Below are 25846 nucleotides of genomic sequence, written 5' to 3'. Positions count from 1 at the left end.
CGTTTATAGTCCTGTAAAAGGATAATTTTAATGTCAGCGCTTTAGTGTTAGGATAATATGTGGCTGTAAAATGGTCATAGAACAGAGAAAATAGAATAAGAAAAAATGTGCACTATGGGCCTCTTTAAATGTCTCCTCTCTGGTCCTAGAGTTATGATTGTGCCTTAGAATGTGGAGAAGAACAGCCTGAGGAAAAGAGAGAGAGAGAGAGAGAGAGAGAGAGAGAGAGAGATATTTAAAAAGTCAAAGAGAGAAAAGGAGTGCGGATTGACTTGAGTCCGAACAATAAGACACCTCACCACTCTCATTTGTCATCCTTTTCTTCCTTTTCTTTTTCTCCCTCATCTCTCCAGGCTTCCTTCTGTTCATTTATATTTCACTCGCCCGCTCCCTCACTCGCTCACGTTCCAGGTTTTAGAGACCAAAGAACTGGATTTTTTATAAGAGACCCTGCAGTGTTGGACGTCTATAGAGACAGAGTGTCTGGGACTGACAGCGTTTTTCTGTCAGATTCACTGAAGTTTATTATTAAATCATCTGTACATAAACGTACTAATGCTATCAAACCCTGGCAGCCATCTAATCCTTACAGCAGTGTTCTTACACTAAAAAATCTTCTTATAAGTGAAGAGTGACGAAACAGAGACACTCTGAATTAATGATGTATGAGCAGTGTCCACAAGTGTTTGGTTATTTTGGGAATGTTGTAACAGTCAGCCTTCAGCATTTGACAGGTCAGTTTCTGAAATATGATTGACAAATGAACTTTAAACTCTTGAATCAGACAGTGTCTAGTTCAGATTGTTGCGTTTGCTATTAGCTGCATTCCCGCTGGTGTGGTCATCACTATAAAGGTGACCTGTGTACGCTGCAGTGAGTTTGGGCAGACAGATGGTGCACAGCCTGGAGGAGAGAGAGAGAGAGAGAGAGAGAGAGAGAGAGAGAGTGTTGCTAATCACTGCGGAGGCCATGCTAGCCAGTCAGACATAGACAAGTCCAGGCTTGAGTGGACTGCTCTCAAGACTCAAATAGATCTCCAGTGTGAAACTAAGTATCATCCATCAGCCAAGTCATGTTTGGTGTCAGCGCTTTTACTCTGGAGCTACGTGTTCATCTGCAACAAGATCTTTCATTCATTCATTCATTATCTGTAACCGCTTATCCAGTTCAGGGTCGCAGTGGGTCCAGAGCCTACCTGGAATCATTGGGTGCAAGGCGGGAATACACCCTGGAGGGGGCGCCAGTCCTTCACAGGGCAACACACACACACACACATTCACTCACACACTCACACCTACGGACACTTTTGAGTCACCAATCCACCTACCAACATGTGTTTTTGGACTGTGGGAGGAAACCGGAGCACCCGGAGCAAACCCACGCGGACACAGGGAGAAACACCAACTCCTCACAGACAGTCACCTGGAGCGGGAATCGAACCCACAACCTCCAGGCCGCAACAAGATCTTGCTTCATCAAAATTCATATTTCTTGTACGTTCATGAAGTGAGCACCCATCCACTGGTGGTGCTGTTCCACTAAATACTCTCAAACACTGCTGCGTACCCAAGGAAGAGCTGCAAAACAGTGCTCTGAACATTTAGTACTTTACAATTAGGCTTATGACTGGGTTTAGTTTAATAGTTAGGCTTAGGGTTGGGTTTAGAGTTAGAGTTAGGGAAGTGTTAAAGCTGATTTTTTCACGCTGGGTTGCCAGAGTTTAACATGAACATACACAAACATATATAATATACCTTTTTCAACCGCCAGTTATAATTTGTGTGGTCTTTTAGCAAAATGGTGGACAAATGTATACTCTCCTTATTGAGTTCTTCTACTTAAGCTGTGAACAGCACTGATACTGTTCATACCCTCCGTACGAACGGCAGCTGCACATGAGCCTAAGCCAACCATACCCAGTGTCCCCAGCACTGTTGTGAAGCAGTGAAACTGTTCTCAGAAGTGAACACCTTTGGGATGAGAACTAATGATCCACTGTTAGCACCTGACCTCATTATTTTGAATGCCATCAAATCGTCATAGAAACATTCCAGTGAAAACAATGAATATAAGAACTAGAAAGTGGTAGCATTGTGATGTAATTCCTTTAAACGGTGTCTAAAAAGACTTTTGTCACTGTATTCAGCCCCGAGGACATGATAGATCAAGGTTAAATGGATTAATAAAATAATAAATGTATAGAGTCACCAGACATGGCTGAACTAGGCAGAAAAAAACACGGCGAATTCTGTCTCTTCCTTCAAAAAAAGGTCCAAGCAACTTTCTCTGACCTTTATCCTCAAAGCCCTGCCCTGAGGAAGAGTGATCAAGTTTAAGCTGAAATTTCATCCCGTAGCGTTAGTTTTTGAGCAGAGAAAGCCCGAGAAAGCGGGTGAAAAGCTGTGAAATTCACATTTCACACTCTGTCCTTGAAGACGGTTCAAACACTTTCTTATCATTCAGCGCAGAACACACTCTGACACTTTCTCCACCAGATTTATTTAGTGCTATGTGTTGAGAAAAGATGGCGTTTGATTAAACTGCTTACAGAATCCTTGCCGCTTTCTTGTGTAAACACGCCCGCGCTTTGAATATTGATCAAGATCCGAGCGGAGAGGCGTGTTTGAAGGGCAATTTGACATGTAATTGTGTTCTACTCCTAGGCCACTGGACGTTTCTAGGTTTCTGTCTCACTGAGTAATCATCAACTTCTTGCGCTCCGTCACGATTGGTGTCAGAGTCAGAGAGGTCAGCTTTCTACATCTCCAACAAAAAAACCCATTACACACTAATATCCACTCTGTCAAACCCACACAAACTACAACACGGCTCTCAGTCAGAGGTTAGATCTCTGCTTTTCATCTGCGTTGGACTCACGACCCAAACGCCAAAAAGTAAAGCACTAGCTTTTGGAAAATGACACTTTCTGTTTAATACAGGAACAGTTTTGAGCTTTTGAAAACAGTTAAAACCTCCTTGTTTCTAAACTCATTGTGCATTACTAACTGCACTCCCTCTGTTGCTCTGCATACTTGGTTAACCCACTTTCACCCTGATTTTTAAATGGGCACATGGTTAGGACCCCCCCAGAGGACCAGGGCAGGTATGATTTGGCTGGTGTGGAGTGGATCAGACACAGCAGTGCCGCTGGAGTTTTAAACCCCTCAGTGTCACTGCTGAGACTGAGAATAGTCCACCAACAAAGAATGTCCAGCCAACAACATTCAAAGATGGCTGTGCAGTTACAGATGAGCTTGTGTCTAGAGAGAACTCTGCCTTATCCCTTGATAAGGTCGAGGTGTGTTTTGGTACACTGGATTACTGAGAAATACTGAAGCACGGTATTTAGGTAGTGTCGCAGTCACACAGCTCCAGGGGCCTGGAGGTTGTGGGTTCGATTCCCGCTCCGGGTGACTGTCTGTGAGGAGTTTGGTGTGTTCTCCCCGTGTCCGCGTGGGTTTCCTCCGGGTGACTGTCTGTGAGGAGTTTGGTGTGTTCTCCCTGTGTCTGCGTGGGTTTCCTCCGGGTGACTGTCTGTGAGGAGTTGGTGTGTTCTCCCTGTGTCTGCGTGGGTTTCTTCCGGGTGCTCCGGTTTCCTCCCACAGTCCAAAAACACACGTTGGTAGGTGGATTGGTGACTCAAAAGTGTCCGTAGGTGTGAGTGTGTGAGTGAATGTGTGTGTGTGTGTGTTGCCCTGTGAAGGACTGGTGCCCCCTCCAGGGTGTATTCCCGCCTTGCGCCCAATGATTCCAGGTAGGCTCTGGACCCAACGCGACCCTGAACTGGATAAGGGTTACAGATAATGAATGAATGAAAATGCACATAAAAACCCTGATTGGAAAAAGGCAAAAATAAAAAAATAAAAAATACAAACAAACATCCAAATAGCTAAAGCGCAAAAAGGCTAAAGAGTGATGGAAAAGTGTTTTTCGAATAAACAATGATGTTTCAGCTGGTTTATATAGACTGCACATGCTGGAGCCCCGGACTGACCCTGCGATCATGGACTCTCATCACATTTTCATAACTGGAAAAATCTACTGTAAAACAATTTAAGTTCACAGGTGTTAGAAGGATGGGGGGGAGGGTTCAGGATGTTTCTACCATTCATTCATTCATTCATTATCTGTAAGCGCTTATCCAGTACAGGGTCGCAGTGGGTCCAGAGCCTACCTGGAATCATTGGGCACAAGGCGGGAATACACCCTGGAGGGGGCGCCAGTCCTTCACAGGGCAACACAGACACATACACATTCACTCACACACTCACACCTACGGACACTTTTGAGTCACCAATCCACCTACCAACGTGTGTTTTTGGACTGTGGGAGGAAACCGAAGCACCCAGAGGAAACCCACGCAGACACAGGGAGAACACACCAACTCCTCACAGACAGTCACCCGGAGGAAACCCACGCAGACACAGGGAGAACACACCAACTCCTCACAGACAGTCACCCGGAGGAAACCCACGCAGACACAGGGAGAACACACCAACTCCTCACAGACAGTCACCCGGAGGAAACCCACGCAGACACAGGGAGAACACACCAAACTCCTCACAGACAGTCACCCGGAGGAAACCCACGCAGACACAGGGAGAACACACCAACTCCTCACAGACAGTCACCCGGAGCGGGAATTGAACCCACAACTGTGACACTACCTGCTGCTCCACCGTGCCGCCCTGTTTCTACCATTTAAAGTGTAAATAAAATTTCTAAGTGAAAGTATAAAGCTTTTGGAAGAAACTGTTAGTTTTGAGAGTTAGAATGGTGTTGATAAATGAAAACTGAACGAGTAGCAGTTTAAATTTCAGTTAAAACGATTATATTATTGACCCTCGACCCATCCTCACTGATGAAGCCATCATCACATCGCCTGCTTCAAATGTGTTTGGGCATTTCACAATCTTTAATCTTCAATCTTTTAAATACAGGTCAAAGTGGGTTTAGGAATCACTGTGTTCTGGCCGTCCCCGCTGTTTGGGAGTTGGGTTTGTAGAAGCTCTGTCTGTGTTTTTTTTCCACCAGTGGATTCCCCAGTTGCTTTTCATTGTTTTCATTATAATTGCTCTTTGGTCTTTGTTCCGATATCAGCATGTTGCCCTTACTATTGAAATTCTATCCATGGAATATGGCATATGCATATAGCATACAGATTAGCATCTGCTCCATTTGCCTCCATAAATACAGCCATTGCCATTTCTGCTCTGAATTCCAGTTACTGTAGCTCAGAATACATATTAACGTCACTCTGAAACATCAGTCATTCAGACTTCACTCCCTCAGATCTATGACTTGTTCGGTCTCCATGGAAACCGGTCTCCATGCCGAAGGCTAAAGCTAACTTTACAAGGCTAGGAGTATATTAGTTATTGCACTTTAACAGTACTTTTTTTGCTTTCTTTCACTGGAGGATGGATTCACACACCCCCACACACAGCCAGCTACAAACTCTCTGAAACTTCTCAGTAATGGACACGTCCAAATCACTCAGATTGTGTATTCAGAGCCTTCATTAGCATTTTATGGTGCAGCAGGGACATTCTGGTGCTTTTATTATAATGCTCTGTCCCACCTTAAAAAGGAACAGCAGGTACATGGTAGTGCCTTGATTTGAAACTTCTTGTCTACCTTAAATGGTGCTGCTGGTAAATTCTGGGGCTTAATTCACTCACACATCGGTGCAGCGATGTTTTCTGCCTTTATGTGAATTTTCCATTTCAGTTACTTTTTGGTGATTTTATTGTAAGTTTCCCTCCCTCATGGGGTGCAGCAGGTACATTCTGTTTTATTCCACTGAAATATTTCATTCTCCCTTCAATGGTCCAGAAGGTACATTGTGACATTTTTAGTCAAGTCCTCCGTGCCACGTTAAATAATGCAGTAACTACTTGCTGGTGTTTTTAAGGCAAGCGTGAGCCACAGAGGTGTAAAGCCACAGAGCGGTGGGCTGTGTTCTGTTGATGCATTGGACTCAACCCAATATTAACAATTGTTTTTAAAACTGAAATGAAAAAAACCCCACAACGTTACAGGTAAGAAACATCACATAAACAAACATTACTCACTACTGCCCTCTACAGGCCTCATTGCTCCTCTTAAAATTCACATTGTTGTAATGAGATTTGGGGTCTCTCTCTTTCTCTCTCTCTCTCTCTCTCTCTCTCTCTCTCTCTTAACTCTCTCTCTCATTCTCTCTCTCTCTCTCTCTCTCTCTCTCTCTCTCTGTGTGTGTGTGTGTACATTATTCATGTTTAATCTTTATGCTGGGCTCCTGTTTAGCATTTGAGTCACAGATTACACCTTATACACCTCATGCATAAAGCAGATAAACACCTAAAGCTGACATTCTTGAAATAAACGACAGTAAGAAAAGATGCAGAGGCAAATGGACTGAGAAAGTGAAAGAGAGAGAGCGAGAGAGAGAGAGAGAGAGAGTCCCACTATCGTCTGTCACTCTTTAATTTGAAAATGAAAATGTGATAAGTTCTGGACAGAGCCAGTGAAGCTCGGTTATCGATAATAACACCACAGCTGAGAGAGAGAGAGAGAGAGAGAGAGAGAGGGAGGGAGGGAGGGAACAGGTCATTCGTTTCGTCTCTCCATCACGAGGCTGTTTTTCACTGCTTTGATGCACAGATTAAAAGCTATTGCTTGGGCCTGACAGGTGTGTAAGCCGAGAAACGTCGGGACGGTTTCAATTTATATAGCGGCACATGAAAAACACGCTTCTCTATAGTAAACCCTGCCTCCTTACCGCTGCAAAAGATAACACCGTTCTGGGGCTAGGACAAAAACAAGAAACAACAAAAACCCAACAAAACAAAACAAAACAAAAAATAAATGCCAGCTGCCTTATCTCCGCTCTGGACTGGAGCCAATAACGAAGGAAAGATGGCTCTTTGAAATCTCATGAATAGCCAATACCTCTGACAGACTCTTCCTTAAACACGCTCCCGAATGGCAGAGTGACGCTTTGTTAGCTTTAAGAATGGAGCGCTCGTATGCTATTGTTAGCAGGCCCTTGTCAGACAGTGCTCTATACACAGAGGAGTCCGTATGTTATTAATAAAAAGCAGAGCCATATTACTGTCATTTTGCTGTGCGGCTGTAACTGAATTATGTAATAGAACCATAAATGGCTAGCAGGCTAATCTCCCAGTTAGCCTTACTGTCAACTGCACTCCCGGCCTTAACGATCTCCACTTCAACAGTTATACCCCCACCCACTCCCAGATACATCTGTAAAACTCCACCTGAGTTGTTCTGGATGCTCCATGCCAATAATCCTTCAAAAAACGCTCCTCCAAGCATAATTGTGTTTTGTTCTGTAAACTCAGCCCTAAAACTAGCCCCTTTAGCCTCACCACAAAACCCTGGTCCTATATCCCATCCACTATAGACTCGCCCCATTGCCCTGTTCCCATTTGGTGCTCTTCCACTGCATGGGATTGGCTCGTCTAGGCTCGGCTCGGCTCGACACGGCTCAACTCCATTTGCTTTTGAACTTGTCACTTTTCCACTAACACATCTCCCCCAGGAAATGGAGCCATTAACATAGAAACCCATCTTTAACACTTGGGTCTGAAAACCACAACAATGCCAGCGGTAAATTTTTGCACTGTTTACTCATTGTGTATTCATGTATTGTTTTTTGGACTGAACACGGCTCCACGGTGCCCCAGTTCTCACAGATCATTTTTCCTTTTTGCATGAGCCCTTAAAGCCCACCCCATAGCCCTGTTCTTATACCTCTGCTCATAAAGCTCTACCCCATGACCCAGTTTCTATATCAAAACCCCTATAGCCCCAAACCATAGCCCTGTTCCTATACGTCTGCTCGTATAGCTCTGCCCCATAACCCAATTTCTACATCCATACCGTAACCCTGTACCATAGCCCTATTCTTATAGTCCTACTCATATAACCCTGCCCCATATCGCTGTTCCTATACCCCTGCGCATATAGCTCCGCCCCACAATGTAAATATATATGGGCCCTTTTAGCCCCACCCCATGCTCATACAGACTTGCTAATATAGCGCCACCCCAGTCCTATTTCAATGCCTTATAGTCCCACCCTATTGTCCCGCCCACCCACAGTAGTAGCTAAATCTGCCAGACGCATTGGTTCAGGAACTAGAACTGGCCCAGGTCCTTAGAGAGAAAGCAGGTCGTTATACTTCCTGGCTCAAGTCCAGAGCGTCCAGCAGCTGTTCTGGTGTGTAATTCATCTCAAATAATGAGGTGGAGCTTCAGCTGTGTGTGTGTGTGTGTGTGTCTGTCTGTGTGTGTTCTGAGAATACTGAAGAAAAAGCGCCCCACGATTCAATGGCTTTTTCAGAGTCTTGTAAAAAAAAAAAAAAAGCCTTGTTCACAAGCAGCCGTCGTCCTTCGTTCTCTTCTCTTCTCTCCTTCTGTGTGTTCTGTCGTGTTCTGAGCTTGTTCCAGCTGGATCCTATTCTGTTTTATACTCCAGACATACATCAGCCTGCTATAAATTGGCCAAAAGTCTGTGGACACTTTTTGTTCCAGCTGTTCTGAAATGGAAGCCGTGAATCAGGAGTCTCTTCTCTTCAGGGGAAGACTTTACAGTAGATTCTGGGAGAATTTGATGCCATTCAGCCATGAGATCATGAGTACTGGGGTTGGACGATTAGATCTAGATCACAAACACCTCCTCACCAGGCTGGCTTTTGGTTCTAGTTGCGGTGCATTCACTCTCGGGAACACAGTTCCACTGCTCTGTTGTGAGGAGGTGTTATTCCCCTTCAGCTGGCACCTGACAAGGCGTGGTGGCTTTATATTTATGTGCAGCTGCTCCGGTGCATTCCATTTCATATAAGACTCTTTACACACACACTCTTGATGCTTGTCTGTGCTTCCACAATGTGTGTGTTTTAAACAGTGTAGCAGTATTCACTGATTTAAAGAGCTGTTTACAGACATTTGGACCACAGACACTCCACCACTGTGTAGTATCAGTCAGGAGATTCCCACTGCTCCCCTTCCTTTTCCTCCATAATGAAGCTAACACGCCATCCGTGAAAATGCTCCATCAATACAACCCACCACACACACAGAGAGAGAGAGAGAGCGAGAGAGAGAGATTACCTGACTGATGGGAAAATCAACAAGAGGAAATGACACAGACTCCTCAGGCTGTTTTTTTTTCTTTTTTTTCCCTCAGTGCTTACATTTAGGGCCATCGATCGCTCTGAAATCTTCGCTCCAGGCCGACTGCAAAACACCTGCAGCACTCTTCAGCTTTTACTCGCAAAATACTCACAAACCTGAGGGTGGTGTTTTCACACAGGGCAGTTATGTGTGTTACAGCAGAGTTACACAAATCCACCATCTTGAATTTTGGAGTCCCATATGTACCATGTACATCAGACATTCGTACTGTCCATAGAAATACCAATAAACTGTGATTGTGTATTTGTATCAGGGTTCCCAAACTGGACATGGAGGTGGAGCTAGAAGTAGAGGAGACTAGGGCTGAGACAGTTAGGCAAAAGCTCTATCGCTGAGAAAATGTAAAAATATAAATGATTCCAGTCCAGATGAGGCCAGTGGGGGATTTGGGTTCATTTACCAGGGAGGCATCTGTAATACAACTTACAAATTCATCTGATTTCTAGTTTACAACCACATGGGCTTAAGCCTGTGGATCCCAAACTCTCTCTAGATCTTTGTAGATGAGAATAACTACAAAATATCTAGCCCCATCACACTCTGACACATGAGTACACGTCTTTTGTTTCCAGATTACGCTGAAATTTCTATTAAAAAACGTAATTCATACAAAACAATAGAAAGTGACAAATCCCCGTTATGGGTGGCACGGTGGTGCAGCAGGTTAGTGTCGCAGTCACACAGCGCCAGGAACCTGGAGGTTGTGGGTTCGAGTCCCGCTCCGGGTGACTGTCTGTGAGGAGTTGGTGTGTTCTCCCCGTGTCCGCGTGGGTTTCCTCCGGGTGCTCCGGTTTCCTCCCACAGTCCGAAAACACACGTTGGTAGGTGGATTGGCAACTCAAAAGTGAATGTGTGTGTGTGTGTTGCCCTGTGAAGGACTGGCGCCCCCTCCAGGGTGTATTCCCACCTTGCGCCCAATGGTTCAAGGTAGGCTCTGGACCCACCGCAACCCTGAACTGGATAAGCGCTTACAGATAATGAATGAATGAATGAAATTCCTGTTATGGTTTAATACAAGTGACATGCCGTATGTGTCTCATTCCTTTGCCCTGCTGAGCCCCCTGTGCAAAAGCTCCATGCCTCCCCTAGCAGGAGTGGCCCCCACTTTGGAAAGTGCTGGCTTGAGTATCATTATTACACTTGAAGTGAATCATGAGTATTATTTGAAGCATTTAGAAGCTACTTGAAGTATGTGTTTGGTATACCCTTTGGCGCAGCAGGTAGTGTCACAGTCACACCGCTCCAGGGACCTGGAGGTTGTGGGTTCAAGTCCCGCTCCAGGTGACTGTCTGTGAGGAGTTGGTGTGTTCTCCCCGTGTCCGCGTGGGTTTCCTCCGGGTGCAAAACCACACATTGGTAGGTGGATTGGCGACTCAAAAGTGCCCGTAGGTGTGAATGTGTGAGTGTGTGTCGCCCTGTGAAGGACTGGCCTCCAGGGTGTGTTCCTGCCTTGCGCCCAGTGATTCCAGGTAGGCTCTGGACCCACCGCGACCCTGAACTGGATAAGGGTTACAGATAATGAATGAATTAAAATTTGTTATAAACATTTAAACAATTTTCTGTGATTTGTTGGATTGTTTTATGAGAGATCGGATGTGTTCCTGTTAAAGTGTTAAAGTAGGTCATTTTTTGGCCCCCTGACTCTAATGAAAGCAGGGTTTGGGTTGCAATAATAAATCTATGAAAGTTACATTCAAATGTGTAAATACAACAGTAAACCTTGATCATTTCTTGTCCATAAACATCTCTTGGCAGAATTTACCATAAAATTAATTTTGGGTCTTACATGTGTTTTCCCCAGAAGATATTTATGTTTCTCTTTTCCAAACTATGTATGTTTCCAGTCGTATGCAGATGTTTTGGAAGTCATTAACCTCTAGAGAGAAATTATGGTGACTTTTCTGCTCATTTTAGAGCATAGTTTTTATTTAGTGGTGAGATCGACAAACTAATGTAAGTAATGAATAACTTAAACAATGAATAACACAGTCGCCATTACATGTGAACAGGTGACATTTTATATAGTACCCCCACCATCCCCACCCTACGTTAAACATATTTGCAGCAACTGGGACCTGTAGGTTCCTGTGATTGCTCCAGTGTGTTGATCTCATATTTGGACTCTTGGCAGTGTTCATGTTGCCTTCTTTTTTAACCTTTGGCTTCTGTTTTTCAGATCAGAAACACAACTGCTGTCGATTTGTGGGAAAAAGCAAGTCCAGCAGCAGGCGCCTTCGAGTTAAAGGTTAGTCTCTGTTCTCTGGCTTCAAAGATGGTACATACACACACACACACACACACACACGGTTTCATTAGAAATGCCAAAGGCTGGAGAATTGCCGGCCATTCACTGCCCAACACCTGCACGTCTTTCATCCACTGTGTGACTGTCACCTCCATTCAGCTCAAGCATTATCTCTCACACTTGCCAAACACACTGCAAACACACGCAGCACTCGCCAAAACGCGCCAAACACCAGCAACGTTTAACAAACACACGCCAATCACAAGCTTAACATACGGCTCATTATCCGCCAAACACAGCACAGGTACACACCAATCATACGCCAAACACACACTGATCACACACCAGACACACAGCAGTCACTCGCCACACGATCATCAAACACACAATAAAACCACACACCAGTCATACCCCAGCCATACAACACACACGGTATACACAGAGTAAACACACACAAATCATACAGCGGTCATATAATACACACTCTGCAAACACACCAGTCACACACCACACACACACACACACGGAAAAAGCCCATTATTCATTCATTCATTCATTCATTATCTGTAAGCGCAGTGGGTCCAGAGCCTACCTGGAATCATTGGGCGCAAGGCGGGAATACACCCTGGAGGGGGCGCCAGTCCTTCACAGGGCAAAAGCCCATTAGTGTTGCTCTAAATATTCTTCAAACACACATCAAATCTACATCTGTGGTCTTCCTTGGAGGTAGATATATATATATATATATATATATATAGTAGACAGAATATTGTGTTTTCCAGAACAGCATCTTACCATTCATTTTCAATACAAACCTGACCTCCATTTGACCAAACACACTCTCTGTTAGTGTGTGTGTGTGTCATTTTTCTGTCGTGCTGAAGGATGGAGGATGAGGGGAAAAGGGTTTCATCAGCCGCTCCTATTCACCTTCATGGGTTAAAGAGTTGGACTAATGAAATATTGATTTCCCTCCTGGAAAGATACAAACAGGCCTTATTTGGAATATGAAGAGATGAGCCTGTAAAAAAAAGTCAGACTGATGGAAACGGGTGAAGAGAAACATTAACTTTCTTAATAAGCAGCGAAAAACAATATGTTTATGAAGCGTCTATAGAGCAGTGGTTCCCAGAGTGGATCCTGGACCCCACACTGTGTTTATGGTTGAGACAAATAAGCCACTTTAAGTCCTAAAATGCCCTTTTGTCATTGTCATATACGTTTTTACAATACATTCATTCATTATCTGTAACCGAAGGACTGGCGCCCCCTCCAGGGTGTATTCCCGCCTTGCGCCCAATGATTCCAGGTAGGCTCTGGGCCCTGCACTGGATAAGGGTTACAGACAATGAATGAATGAATGAATGAATGTATTATCTGTAACTGCTTATCCAGTCCAGAGCCTACCCGGAATCACTAGGCGCAAGACAGGAACACACCCTGGAGGGGGCGCCAATCCTTCACAGGGCGACACACACTCACATGTTCACTCACACTTTTACAATACAGTATTCCTTTAAAATGTTCTTCATAAATGTTGGCCCTGTCATCAGGGGATCACTGGTTCCCATCCAAGGCTGCGAGAGCACTACAGGCCTCACTCTCTGTGTGTGGCACCCAATCAGTGCTCACGGTGTTAGCTAGCACCTGAACGTGTCGGCTGATGGGACAGATCTGGGCGGTTTGCGTTCTGTTCCGAGGTGTTAAACTACGGTGACCTTAGGGTTAAGTGTTTCTACTCCAGAGCGTCCCTCTTTCTGTGGAGATTAACCCCAAGAAGAACGTAGTATTCACCCATCCTCACTGGACCATGCATCATGCTAACTGGTGGCTATTCACTTCCATTCACTGTTAGCAGCATTAGCATCCCTTACAGTTTCAAATCCCTTACATGTCGAACCTGGGTGTGTTTTGTTGGGAGTGTCCTTGTGTTCCTGCTCAGGTTCACGGAGCAGATCAGTGGCCATTTGGACGAGTGTTCAGACCTCGTTAAAATGCCATTTTTCTTTTTACGAGCGGAGAGTTCAGAGCACAGGGTCTGGCCGAGAGAGAGAGAGAGAGAGAGAGAGAGAGAGAGAGAGGAGGTAGAGAGAAAGAGAAAAGGAGTGAGTGAGAGAGAGAGACAAAGTGAGAGAAAGAGGGAGAGATGGAGAGAGACAATTTTTCATCGTTATTGGCTGTGACACATCCAAAGTGGCAGAGTGGTGTGCTACCGAGAACCGAAGGAGGCCAAACACTCGTCCTCATTCATCCCTCGCTCTGAGAGCTGCCGCAAAAAACAAAACAATTCACCAGCGGCTATTACCTACTGCGAGGTTAAAACGAGGAGAAGAGACACTTCTCTCTCTCTCTCTCTCTCTCTCAGTTACACACTCACACACTCCTCTCTTGTTCTACGTAAAATATTCTACTTTCACTCTCTTCACTTCTGTATCATTCTTTTCACATTATTTCCAGGGTTTCTTCTGAACTGAAGGGTGTTAATGAGGAGTGTGTTCCTCTTTGCTTTAAACTAGAGGTTGGAACATAGGTGTGAGGACGTGATGGCATTCAGTCACAGAAACACTAGTGAGGCCAGGTACTGATGTCAGATGATTCATTCTGAATCACGCTGCTCCAGTTTTGGTTAGAGCTCTATCACCACAGGGAACACAGTTCCACAGCTCCACCGTCCACTGCTGGGAGACTTTATACACCTCCAGCCTTCACTTCAGCGTGGTGAGCTCAGGCTCATGGGCAGCTGCTCCAGTGTGACTCATGATCTTTTTATTTTGCCTTTTAAAAGTGAGGGAATGTAGGAGATTGATTAATTTATTCATTTTTCTATTCATGTTTTTGGTAGAGAGAGAGAGAGAGAGAGAGAGAGAGAGAGAGAGAGAGAAGCTAATTAACCTCATTAAACGCTCTGATCAGAGTCTGTGAATCGTGGCTTTTATCAGTTTCTCCTGATGATCACCACGGTTCCGCTCATCAGCACAGCCACTCTCTCTTCCAACATTCACTAACGCTGCATACGTCTGTCAGAAGGAGAGGAGTTTTATTTCCAAAGAAGGAAGGAAGGAAGAAAAATAAAAGAAATGGGAAGAAATGGGAGGAAGGAGCAAATGAAGAAAGACAGGAAGCTAAAAGAAGATAGGAAGGAAAAGGCAAGCGAGATGGAAAATGAAGGAAGGAAGGAAGGAAACGAGGGAGGAAAACACGCTGGATAGAAAGAAGGAAAGAAATATGATTGAAACAAAAAGGAAGGAAGGAAGGAAACAAGGGAGGGAGGGAAACACAATCTGGATAGAAAGAAGGAAGGAAATGTGATTGAAAGAAAAAGGAAGGAAGGAAGGAAGGAAGGAAGGAAATGAGGGAGGAAAACACAAGCTGGATAGAAAGAAGGAAGGAAATATGCTTGAAAGAAAAAGGAAGGAAGGATGGAATCAGTATCATTACTTTACAAAGGATTTTCTTCTCTGTGTTTGTTGGCAAACTTATGAAGGTTTGCGGTGTGGAGGTGGATGGTAATCTGCGGGTGATTAGTTGGACCTGTGTGATCTGTTGCGCAGAGCAGGGTCATTAACTGGAGTAATATCAGGGGTCGAGAGAGAAGAGAGTGAAAGAGGCAAATGTTCTCACTTTCACAAATGAGACTGCTCTCCTGTGTTTCATCTGCCCCTCCTCTGTCACACTGACCCCTGAGAGAGAGAGAGAGAGAGAGAGAGAGAGAGAGAATAGAAGGAGTGTAATCTACAGCAGATGAAGTAATGAGAACAGACTTCCATTAATAGTTGTTAATTGTTTGGCGTTTACAGGATGTGATGTGGGTTCAATTACAGCAGGAAGGACTCCACACTGCTGCCTTCATTTATAATCATTTACACTTTATGTCCAGACTGTTTTGAACTCTTATGAGTAATCTTTGCTAGTTTAAGACACACTTTTTTAACTGTGCATATATAGTTTGTATAATCTCTGTAGAAAAAGCCTGAAATGTAATAAGACTAACGATAAGCGCTGGATTAGCTGCCGTCCATAGACTTTTGGCCACATTGTCTGTGTGTGTGTGCACTCTTGGACTAAATGCTAGTCATTGTTCTACTCCCACACCTCCTACATCACACTCACACATTCTCTCTCTCTCTCTCTCTCTCTCTCTCTCTCTCTCTCTGTTTCCATCCAAACCTTTCGTAAATGTTATGCGAAATAAAGAAATATCGAAACGAGGGATGGAAAGACCTGAGTAGTTTATATCAGAATCAGAATCTATATCAGGCCTGATTTAATATTAATTTGTTGGACGTCTGTGTGGTTTCTGTGGTGTAGAGCTTGAAAGTAAAATGCCGGATGGTCTCTGACTTTTGCACAGTGCTGTGTGTGTGGACACTGTTCTACACATGCACTAAAATAGGAGGCTTGGCTGATGCTGGTGTGAAAACAGAGAGGTCCCAAAGCGTGGAGAGAAAAGGAAAGAGTCGGGGGGGCACTGTGCCGCATGCGCTGTAGATCTGAAGCAGCTGAAACGTCATCGTTTATTCAAATGCCTCTTTTCAATGGCTGTTTTCCACATATGTGCTTTAGTGATAGTCTCACTTTTACACTCGGACGAGGTGTAAGACTCTCTTTCTCTCTCATATTCACGTCTTTCTAGTTTCCTTTTGTCTTTATATAAATCTCTCTCTTTAAGTAAGGGAGCTTAATTATCAGAAAGTCCTTGTGTCCTTAGTTACCATTGCTATGTCTGTCAAACTGTCAGGCAGCGTCTTTAAAGGCCCGTTCTCAACGAGGCTCATTCATTCATTCATTATCTGTAACCCTTATCCAGTTCAGGGTCACGGTGGGTCCAGAGCCTACCTGGAATCATTGAGCGCAAGGCGGGAATACACCCTGGAGGGGGCGCCAGTCCTTCACAGGGCAACACAGGCACACACACATTCACTCACACACTCACACCTACTGACATTTTTGAGTCGCCAATCCACCTACCAACGTGTGTTTTTGGACTGTGGGAGGAAACCAGAGCACTCGGAGGAAACCCACGCGGACACAGGGAGAACACACCACACTCCTCACAGACAGTCACCCAGAGGAAACCCACACAGACACAGGGAGAACACACCACACTCCTCACAGACAGTCACCCAGAAGAAACCCACGCGGACACAGGGAGAACACACCACACTCCTCACAGACAGTCACCCAGAGGAAACCCACACAGACACAGGGAGAACACACCACACTCCTCACAGACAGTCACCCAGAAGAAACCCACAAAGACACAGGGAGAACACACCACACTCCTCACAGACAGTCACCTGGAGGAAACCCACGCAGACACAGGGAGAACACACCACACTCCTCACAGACAGTCACCCAGAGGAAACCCATGCGGACACAGGGAGAACACACCACACTCCTCACAGACAGTCACCCAGAGGAAACTGTTCAACATTCTATCAGACGCTCTCTACACAACAGTGTTTCACAGAGCTGTAGCCAAATGACAAAAAAATTGCTGGGCACTTCAAACACAGTCCACTCGACTCTTCAGAAGTCACACAGCAGTAAATTGCCAGCAGACAAAAGCAGGAGTCACACATGCAAGACTTGTCCGTCGCAATAGGACTCAGCTCTGGAAATGGTCAAGTAGAAAAAGAAATGTTTTCCTAAGTGGCCTATGTCTGTGTTGCTGTGTAAGAGAACTGTGCTACATCTCGGAGATTTTCTGCTACAACAAAGAAGAGACAAGCTGTAAATAATGTTAATTACTCACTAACAATCATGATCCATTCAATGGGACTAAATGCACTCATTTTAAAAAGGAAAGTTTAGACTTTAGCGTCAAATCTAATCAAATTAAACAAGTGAGATTAATTGTGATTATAATTGTTTGACATTAGTTTTAATGCAAGGAAATCATTTGCGGAATTTTCACGGAATTGGTGCCATCTGCATCAAATTCTGTGAACTATATAGAGCTTTCTTTCTCACTGTTTAGAGCTTTTCTTCCCCTACACTGAGGGAGAGAATTAGGGGATTGTGATTGGCTGAGAGACGTGTCAGTCATTATTTTTCACAAATGGTTAATTGTTCATTATTACACATGACAAACAAAAGGGGAAAGGTCCAGTGGGGACCTAGAGGATCAGGGTTCAATCCCCCCTCCCAGTTGTAAACAGTGTGTAACAGTCATGACCTTACAAGAAAAGGCTGGTTTAGACACATCACTGCAGTATTGTGTGTTGCTAGGTGATGCATTTTGTCATTGTGTGTGTGTGTGTGTGTGTGTGTGTGTGTGTGTGTGTGTGTGTGTGTGTGATAATTTAATTATCAGACTCTGAACAGACAAGGCTAATGAGTGCTGTCCAAATCCTGACTAATCCTCAACTCATTCCACAAAATGGACCCCAGCCCCAGGGACCCCTTGCACAAAACACACACACACACACACACACACACATACACTATATGGCTGAATGTTTGTTGATGCCTTCTCGTCCAAAATGGCTTCCTAAGTGATTGGGAATGTATTCCTCTTTGCTGCAGTGACAGGAAGCGTTATACACATATTGGGACCTTGCTGTGAGCATTTGATGGCATTCAGCCACAAACATTAGTGAGGACAAGTATTGTTGTTGGATAATTAGTTCTGGATTACAAACCCCACTCCAACTCTTCTTAAAGGTAATGTATGGGGCTCCAGAGAGCACAGTTCCACAGTTCCACAGCCCAGTGATGGGGGGGTGGGGATGGTTATGTTCTATGCCTCTGGCACACATCTGGCGATTTTGCAGCTGCACCAGTGTCAGTTCTTATTTCTACTGAGATTACACACACGTTTTCCACAATGGGTGCGTCTTAATGTAGGATCTTCACTCATCATAAAGAGGTGTCCACAAATATATGGACATATAGTGAATATAATTAGTGTTTACTTAAACCTAATTAAGATGATAAAAGGCAAGGGACCCTGCTTTTACAAAATCTCATGTTGTTTATGTATCGTGAACACATGAACAGCAAGAAAATAGCACAAACACACACACACACACACCAGGTGTCTGTCAGTGTGTGCATATTGCTTTAATATGTCATTAACCAGATGGACATTATAACCATCCACACTTGTAAACAATAACAAACAGTACATTTCTGACTGTGTGTGTGTGTGTGTCTCATGTCACTGTGAGGTCAGAAGGTCAAATCTGCTATGAAAATGTCTTAATTACGCATACTGAGCAGAATAGCCAATGATGTGGCAATATGCAAATAAAGCTGCAGACTCCGCCCATCCATCACTTTCTCTGTCTCTGTGGGAAACATTCTTCTGCATCTGTATTGTATTTATCTGTTTATTATTTCTTCTTTTCATAGTTTTCCCTCTACATCTGTCCATCACACAGTTTTCTCTCTTTTTCTTCCTTCATCTCATCACTCTTTTTTCTTTTCTTATGCACTCTCTTATATCTATATTCTCTCTACATTCTCTTCATATCTATCTATCTATCTATCTATCTATCTATCTATCTATCTATCTATCTATCTATCTATCTGTCTGTCTGTCTGTCTGTCTGTCTCTCTGTCTGTCTGTCTGTGGGTCTGTCTATCTGTCTGTTTTGTTTTCTCTCTTATCTCTATATCGCTCCATCTCTCTGTTTCTGTTTGGTTTGTCTCTTGCTTTCCTTCTCTCTTCAATAATGTTTTCCTCCATTTATCGTGATTCATGTCGAGTCAGGGACATGTCTCACTACTGTCTCTGTCTCAGTGCTTCTTACCATAGCGACAACACAGCAGAAGCATCTATGTGTGTGAGACAGTCAGTAAGAGTGGGTCTATGAGTGAGTGTGTGAGTTAGTATGAGTGTGAGGGAAGGTGTGAGTTACAGGCCAGTTCCATTAGGTGTTTCCTGTCTAACAATGAAATATTATAATGAGTAATGGCACTGTCCAATGAAAAACAAGGGAAAAAACCTTCTTCACTTAAATGGAAGTCAGTGTTAAAAGCTGCTATTTTTAAATGATAGTAAACTAAAAATCCACAAAAATGGAGATACATGTTTTTCTTTTGGACGGTGACGATAAAGTCATTATAATATTTCATCATTAGACAGGAAACACCTATTGGGACTGGCCTGTAAGTCACACATTCCCTCACACTCATACTAACTCACTCACACAAACAGTAACTCACTCACTCACACATTCACTCACATGCCACCCAATAAAGGCCGTTGACTCAATACAGAGCCTACGCAGTAGGCTACGCAAGAGCCGCCATCGCGAGCATTTATACCTCTGCTTGGTGTTTGCTTCGCTCTGCAATTACACTGTCACAACACTAGGGCTGAATCTCAAATATCTTCCTCCATATGGTATAGTACACAATGCAGCGGTACAGTAGAATTACTTTAAAGTGCACTGTTTAGGGAGTAGGTCACTGTTTGGGACAGAACAGAGTTTACATGAGGTGCCAGGAAGGTAGCTAATACAAAGCAAACACGTTTTTGAGCGTAGAATCTCTTCTCATTGAGTTTTTATTTCTCCTGGAGACATCAGTATTTTTTTGTTCTACAGTTTTTATTTGTCCCAGAAGCCCACCATGTCTGAGGAAACCTCTCTCTATGAATGTGCTGCTTTCTGTGTGTGGAGGAGAGGAGCTCATGCTCATTTATTTCTTCGGTTCAACATAAACAATGTCCATCCGAAATCTGACTAATCACAGTTGTTGCGGTCCAACATAAACAATGTCCATCCGAACTCTGACTAATCACAGTCGTTGCGGTCTGCGTCTGTGATATAGCTTGTTTCCTTAAAATATGCGGCTAAAAGCAACAAGACACTTTCACTAAATAAAGTGAATTTACACAGACAAAACAGTCTAGAAATATGCTGAAAAATCTCCTGATATTTCTATGGTTCAACATAAACAATGTCCATCCGAACTCTGACTAATCACAGTCATTGCGGTTCAACATAAACAATGTCCATCCGAACTCTGACTAATCACAGTCGTTGCGGTTCAACATAAACAATGTCCATCCGAACTTTGACTAATCACAGTCGTTGCGGTTCAACATAAACAATGTCCATCCAAACTCTGACTAATCACAGTCGTTGCGGTTCAACATAAACAATGTCCATCCGAACAGACGGTCTGATAGCGTCTGTTAGCTTGTTTCCATAAAATATGCAGCTAAAAGCAACAAGACACTTTCACTAAATAAAGTAAATTTACACAGACAAAACAGTCTGGAAATATGCTGAAAAATCTCCTGATATTTTCACAGTGAGCTCATAAAGTAAGAGATTAGAGACTCTCCAGCTGGTGTGGGTTCTTCTCAGCATTATACTTTATGAGGCAACACTGCTCACGCAGAACTTCATTCATATACCTTTCCCAGTGTCACACACACACACCCTCCACTACACAACCCACTCTCACGCTAACAGCACAGCACACACAGGCTAAATTTAGCTGTCTAGTCAAGCAGAAGATCAGGGAGTGTCACACACACAGAGACAAACTGGGGACTGGAAGCGCTGTGTAATCCCATTCTGCTGGTGTGAACACGATGTCAGAAAATCAGGATTTGGATTTCCAGCCACAGGAGCATTGGTGAGGTCAGGTATTGAGACTGGAACGCCACCAGCGGTATTAGAGGCACTCAGCCACAGAAAGATTAGTGAGGTTAGGGGACGGAGGTTAGATGTTTATTCTAGATCACAAACACCACTCCAGCATTGGACGGAGGTCCATCCCTCAGCAGTGGCTGGGGGCTTTGTGCCTCTCTGGCAGACTCTTGGCTTTGGGCATAGTGACCTTAGGCGCTGAGTTTCACGTCTTTCTATGAATATTACATACTTGTGCATGATTGAGTGTGTGTATGCAAAATGAGTGCCGTCTCTCTCTCTCTCTCTCTCTCTCTCTCTCTCTCTCTATCTCTCTCGCTCTCTATCTCTCTCTCTCTCTCTCTCTCTCTCTATCTCTCTTGCTCTCTCTCTCTCTCTCTCTCTCTCTCTCTCTCTCTCTCTCGCTCTCTATCTCTCTCTCTCTCTCTCTCTCTCTCTCTCTCTCTCTATCTCTATCTCTTGCTCTCTATCTCTCTCTCTCTCTCTCTCTCTCTCTCTCTATCTCTATCTCTCTCGCTCTCTATCTCTCTCTCTCTCTCTCTCTCTCTCTCTCTCCTCTCTCTCCATACTATTGATGTAATCCTTGAGAAACGGGATGTAGTTTTTGTCATTTTTTAAATATCCCCCATGGAACTGTTCATCACTTCCAACTCAACATCTGCTGACGGGCAGCAGATCCAGCAGGAGAGGAGTGCTGAGAGAGAAACCAGTGGAGAAACAAGTGGAAAGAGGGATTTAGACAAGTGTGAAAGGAGCACTGCACTAGAGTGTCTGCCAGCAGAGAGAGAGAGAGAGAGAGAGAGAGAGAGAGAGAGAGCAAGTGAGAAAGAGTAAGAGAGAATGAGAGAGAGAGAGCAAGTGAGAAAGAGTAAGAGAGCATGAGAGAGAGAGAGAGAGAAAGAGAGAGAGAGAGAGAGAGAGAGATGAAGCTGTGTCTTTGGCTTTTGGCAGGGTTTTTTTCTGCTAGTGAAGGGGATGTAATTAAACCATCATGAATAATTAGGGGAATTTTCACACATTCAAACCTCTCTCTCTCTCTCTCTCTCTCTCTCTCTCTCTATCCCTCCATCATTCTCTCTCTCCTCCTTTCTCACCCACCCTATTGCTGTCTCCTTGCCATCTTCCTCTCTTTTCTCACTCACACTTCTCTCCCTCTCACCTTCTTTCTATTTTTTGCCTTTTTCTTGTCTTACCTTATTTATCTTTATTCTCTGTCTTTCCCTGTCTCTCTCTCTCTCTCTCTCTCTCTCTCTCTCTCTCTCTCTCTCTCTCTCTCTCATTCTGTATCTCTTCTCTCTCTTTCTCTCTCTCTCTCTCTCTGTCTGTCTGTCTGTCTCTTCTTTCTCTTTCTCTCATTCTGTATCTCTTCTCTCTCTCCTTTTCTCGTTCTCTCTCTCTCTCTCTTTCTCTCTCTCTCTCTCTCTCTCTCTCTCTCGTCTCTCATGAAACGTGTTGACATTCAAGGGAGGAACCTGTTCTTTCTAATGGAAGTGTTTTTTTTAAAAGGCTATTCATTTTTAACCCATAGAAATAAACAGGTTAGACTTGATGTCCTTATATGGGCATGTCACCTCCCACAGAATGAATCATGTTCTTAGTGTCAGAAATGAGGTCGTGAGTGTGGGGTAAAGATGACTTGCTTTAATCCCTCTCTCTCTCTCTCTCTCTCTCTCTCTCTCTCTCTCTCTCTCTCTCTCTCTCTTCCTCTTTAGCTCTTTCACTCAGATGAAAGGGCTCTTGACCTTTTTGTTTGCCTCTGAGAGCTTCCTTTCCATGAGCCAAAAGTGCAGTAACTGTCTCTGCTCTCCCAGGAAGGCTTTACACTAGACGTAATATCGGAACATTGCTGTGAGGATTTGATGGCATTCAGTCAGATACACATTCAGTGAGGTCAGGTACTGTAAATAAAAAGCTCTCGATCCTACGTCGTCTCGAAGGTCATCTCTTCAGAAAACTCTGATTTCCCTTTTCACAAGCCCATAATCGTCTAGCAGACACATGGCATTGGGCGCGGTGATCCTAGGCTTCTGTTTTTGTTTCCTGCTTTGCTACGGAGGCTATACAAACCACGACGAGTAGTTCTCTCCCTTTATTTAATACAGTAGCAGATGAGAAGAGGTTCTCCCACACCCGACAGACACTCCTCCGTCAGCAGTGCGTCTAAGAATGTCGGTTTAACACATCCTTCTCCTGCAATCTTTCGAATAAGAGAGAGCACCCCTGCTCAATTTTGGCAGCTGTTCTGAAATCTGTCGGACGACTGAGTGTTTCTCTCGGAAAGCTTCCTGAACAAATCCCTGCAACTCTATCAGAAAAGCCTGTAACGTCCGAGTAGATTTGGACCCAGTGTGCTCCTGTGATTAAGTTTTTAAAACCAACTTAGAACTGAGCGAAGTTCACTGTCTGTGTGTGTTGTTGGTTTAATTTCCAAATGTGTGACCAGAGATTAGACTCTAACCTAACGCTCAGAATACAAACTAATCAGAGATCCGACACTAGCTGAACTGTTAGAACACTAATTATCAGATTGGACTTTAGTAAGAACTGTCGGAATGCAAACTAAACTGGTAATGGATGCAGTCTTAACTACTGGACAGAGATCAGACGCTAGCTGAACTGGTAAAATGCACTAAAAGTGTTTGCTAAAAAGCTAAAGGTCGCTGATCATGCCGACGTATACAAACCTCGTGATTGGTCAGGACGAGACGCGTCGAGACAAAAGTCAGTCCGTCAAAAGTACAGGCTTTGTGTTCTATGCTTTTTTTGTTTTTGTTTAAAGAGAAATAGAATCTGAAATCATTTAAATGTGATTTTAAAAACCATGCTCCATGTGAAGAAAAGTGCCCAACATCAGATGGAGCAGACGCTGCCTTTTATTACAAAAAATGACAAAATAGCATGTGTCTAAGGGCTAAATTCATTCATTATCTGTAACCCTTATCCAGTTCAGGGTCGCGGTGGGTCCAGAGCCTACCTGGAATCAATGGGCGCAAGGCGGAATACACCCTGGAGGGGGCGCCAGTCCTTCACAGGGCAACACAGAATCACACACACACACTTTTGAGTCACCAAACCACCTACTGACGTGTGTTTTTAGACTGTGGGAGGAAACCCACACGGACACGGGGAGAACACACCAACTCCTCACAGACAGTCACCAGAGCGGGAATCGAACCCACAACCTCCAGGCCCCTGGAGCTGTGTGACTGCAACACTAACCTGCTGCACCACCGTGTCGCCCTAAGGGCTAAATTGTTGCTTATTATTTTTATCTCTGTAAGGTGTAAAGGTAGATTTTCATAAAATACTTCCTCAGAAATCTTTTTTTGGAACTGCTATAACTTTCTCATAAACCAGACATTTCTGATGCTACTTTAGCTATCTAAGAAACCTGAGATCAGATTCTATTTTAACTTTCAGAAGGCTGTTATCTGAGATTAGACGTGAGTTTATCTAACCATAGTCGCTCAAACTCACAGCTGTGGACATTTTCACACATTTACCTTGTAACTCACAGCCACACCTAGGGATAATTTCACACAGTCAATCTACCTATTAATGTGTGTTTGGATTGAGTGGCTGGGGGGAGGGGTCATATACGTGATTTTGTAAGTGTCCCCTGGTGGTGCACAGCAAATTTGGGAAAAGTCCCAAATTTCATTTTTGACCTTTAAGACAACACAAGGGTTAAAATTCGGAATGTTAACTAACGGAAGATTAGACCCAGACGCATAGACCCAGACGCCTGTATAAAGCCACTGCTCTACTTTATCCCTCACAATGGCAAATTACTGTCAATATAAACCTAGTTTTCTGTTGTTTACTTGTGTGTGGATCCAGCATTTTCTGATTAAAGATCAGACACTAAACAGCGGAAGATTGTAAACGTATACAGCAAGAGTTCTGGCCATTTTCCCGCTGCGTGTAAGAAGTAATTTTTGTAAAAATGCTGTAAATGTGTGTCCAGCTCCTCACTGCAATCATCCGCCACACTCTGACCTGTTTCAGGTAAACTGCGCTAAAATAGCACCGTGGGCTGAGAGCTTTTCAAATTGTTGCCTATTATTTTCAGCTCTGTAAAGATGCATTATCGAGGTGGCAAAAAAAAAAAAAAAACGTAAATAAATAAAATAAAAAAAATCCAGCCAGCGGCATGCAATTGTATCTGCGGTTCTTTCAGTGGAGAACAATTTTCAAGACAGACAGCCTTTATTTTACCACCCTAAGAGAAAATGTGTGTGTGTGTGTGTGTGTGTGTGTGTGTGTGTGTGTGTGTGTGTGTGTGTGTGTGTGTTGCCGTAGAGACAGAGAAAGGAGGGTGTTTTGGTGTTTCTCTGCTCGTTAAAGCCAGCCTTGATGTTCAGCCGAGCAGAAATGTTGAAAAATCCTGAAATCTCTCCAGCCTTTTTCTGTCAACAAACACTCTCCAACACACACACACACACCTACCTTTGCTCAGGTTGCGTCCCAGATGTCACCTGGTGCACTACACCCCGCACCAGGACGGGGTGTTTGAAATGAAGCATCTCTCAGATCTCACCAAGCCCTGCTTCGTAGGCGGCCTCTGTGTGTGATTTGGGACGTGTCCCGAGATGTTTGTTTAGAGCAGAGGGCTTTAGGGAAGGGTAATCATTAAGCCTCGGCTCTTTGTTTGAGTTTGGGTCTGATTTGCTGCCTCAATGATTACTGTGTCTCATCTCCACTCAGAGGACACACACACACACACACACACACACACACACACACACACACACACACACAAAGAGCTTCTGGTGGAGTCGTTTTGA

General features: G+C 44.0%; 1 protein-coding gene across 1 annotated transcript in view; it reads left to right on the top strand.

Annotated features, from left to right (window-relative positions):
* Positions 1–25846, top strand: part of syt1a (synaptotagmin Ia) — a 266542-nt gene that overhangs the window by 124265 nt on the left and 116431 nt on the right. Inside the window, exon 6 of the mRNA XM_066668615.1 lies at positions 11380–11448. The gene's annotated coding sequence lies outside the window, so the exon portion shown is untranslated. The remainder of the gene's footprint in view (positions 1–11379; positions 11449–25846) is intronic.

This window comes from Hoplias malabaricus, chromosome 4 (assembly GCF_029633855.1).
Source record: "Hoplias malabaricus isolate fHopMal1 chromosome 4, fHopMal1.hap1, whole genome shotgun sequence".
NCBI classification, from domain to species: Eukaryota; Metazoa; Chordata; class Actinopteri; order Characiformes; family Erythrinidae; genus Hoplias; species Hoplias malabaricus.
Note: the sequence above shows the minus strand (reverse complement) of the source record. Positions and strands in the feature narration are given on the sequence as shown.